General features: G+C 38.9%; 1 protein-coding gene across 2 annotated transcripts in view; it reads left to right on the top strand.

Annotated features, from left to right (window-relative positions):
- The window catches only part of LOC101850803 (polycystic kidney disease 2-like 1 protein), a gene marked incomplete in the record, with an annotated part of 29,272 nt that overhangs the window by 2,642 nt on the left and 24,450 nt on the right, over nucleotides 1-2,180 (top strand). The window contains 1 exon segment of one of the 2 annotated variants that reach the window (XM_005098662.3): nucleotides 467-681. 2 annotated transcript variants of the gene reach the window in all.

The raw sequence follows: 2,180 nt of genomic DNA, 5'->3' as shown, positions 1-2,180 counted from the left end.
GGGTGCGGTAAAGGGGTGTGTGGACGAACCCAGAAAACAGACAACGTTAAACTGTCTTAACATTGCATCAGGTGAAAAGAACCAACAGACAGTGACATTTTAATGTATTTTAAAAGTACACATTTAGCCTCTTAGTACAGTTTGTAAAGAAGGAGTTGAGAGCGGGCGGGTGGGTCAAATCGATATATTATATTTTAGTTCGTGCTTGCTTGCCAATGCCATTCATTCTGCACTAGATTCTGTAGCCTGAAGCTTGCCTGTTACGAAGTGAGCGTACGGCCTACTTGCCAAATTGATATATTCTCAGACCCTTATGGCATATATATCATAAAGAAGAACAAGCTAGGTTCTCAAACAAACAACACAGAAGTGACAGAGGTGATTTCAGTTTTGGAAAGCATTTTCTTTTTGGTTTTTGAGAGTTCCGTTATCCATATTCCTTTAGTCAGTCAGTCTTGGGCCTAATCTTTCGCAAACGTTAGCCTCCTGGCTTATGGAGCCAGACATTTAAATTACTATTAAGCCTTACGAAACCTGGCACGCACTTTGAAGAACTTGGAACGAGTTGGCCGCTGGGTTACCGACCGAGCAGATCTAGGCCGACCGAGTTCTACCGAACTACCGACCGAGTCGACAGTCGACATAGTTCCGGAGTTCGCGAGAGGTAAACACGGAACACTGGTGAGCACTGTCGAAAGGTTTCTTCATAAAAATTCTGATTGCGCATTTTAATTTCAGGAAGCCCATTTCTTGTTGTGTTATATTTTTAAGAATGTTTGCGCTGCTTTGTTTCACATTCCAGTTTCACTGCCTACAGTTATAGTGTCTGTAATTTAGAGTTTTGAGCTTTGGAATCGGTGCCAGAACTTGTCTGAAGTTCTGAACTTTTTTTAGAACTGATGATGGCGGAGAACGTGAGAAAGTGATAGGAACCGTGCCACTGTTGATTCGGAATAGGAATAACGGTCATAAATTGTTCTCTTGTGTAGTTTCTTTAGTCAAAAGTAGACTTTTCCTACTTTGCTGGATAGTTTTCAGTTTTTAGATCAAGATCTTGGTAGATTTCAGTCAAGACAAACTCACTTCGTAAGGGCAAACTTGTCCTGAATGAATGAATTGAATGATTGTAGTGAAGTTATCTGTTCCAAATCAGTTGAAATAGTGGAAAAAAAGGTGATCTTGTAGTTCCGTTCGTTAAAGTCCACGATCCATTTGTTTACATCCAGAGAAGAAATCCAGAAGTCTTGAAGACCAAATACTATTTGAATTAGGCTACACAAAGAGCAGGGGTGCAACCTAACTGCAAAACATCAAATTATTTTTTTTAGGTCAGGGGGGCAAGCCACCCTGAAACCCCCCTACTCTTGACTTTAACGAACAAAACTACAAAATCACAAAATCGCCTTAAAAAAATCTTTATAGGATTTCAGGCCATGGAAGATGCTGAGGAGAACATTTATTTAGTCCTTTTGTAAATTCTGAGTTTGAGAGCCCAACCCAAATCTGTAAGAGCCAGCAAACCTTTATCAGAGTGTATTTTGTTGACCATAATTTAGGAAACATTGTAAATTTTGAATTAAATAATTGTATAAAATATAAATATAATTGCAATTAGGATAAGTCATCCTATTATCATTCATATGTGTGCTTTTTATGGTGTGTACATTGTCAACTTTTTATTTGTGATTGATAATTTTCCCAAGTCTTGTGGGATTGAGTGATTGAGTTACGTAGCATAAATTGCTCAGTTCATCAAAAAATATCCCCGGTAAATTTTTACTTTCACTCCCGCACACAGATGCACTGTTTCAGGGGTCAAACTGCAGTACTGTTTGCTGCAGATCACACATAAAGCCACTAAAACTGCCGCAAATCGATTATTTTCAAGACAATTTCAAATCTAATTGTAAAATATCAAATAATGTGTAAAAACAGGGGGGGCATCATGTGTAACCCCCCAGATTTTCTTTTACCCCAGGTGGGCAGGCCCCCCTGGAACCCCCTGATTGGTCCAAAGCACGTCTATCTCGGTTAAAAACAATCAAATATTTCAAAAACTATTAATTTGCGATGGAAATGAAGTTGATATTCGTGTTCAGCGCATCAATGTTTAGTAGAAAATAAACATCTGGTAGCTGAGTGTGAGACGGGAGGGAAAGTAAAAAAATACCATATCCCCC

Source organism: Aplysia californica, unplaced genomic scaffold (assembly GCF_000002075.1).
Source record: "Aplysia californica isolate F4 #8 unplaced genomic scaffold, AplCal3.0 scaffold00189, whole genome shotgun sequence".
NCBI classification, from domain to species: domain Eukaryota; kingdom Metazoa; phylum Mollusca; class Gastropoda; order Aplysiida; family Aplysiidae; genus Aplysia; species Aplysia californica.
The sequence above is the reverse complement of the archived record's forward strand: the minus strand, read 5'-3'. Positions and strand labels throughout refer to the sequence as shown.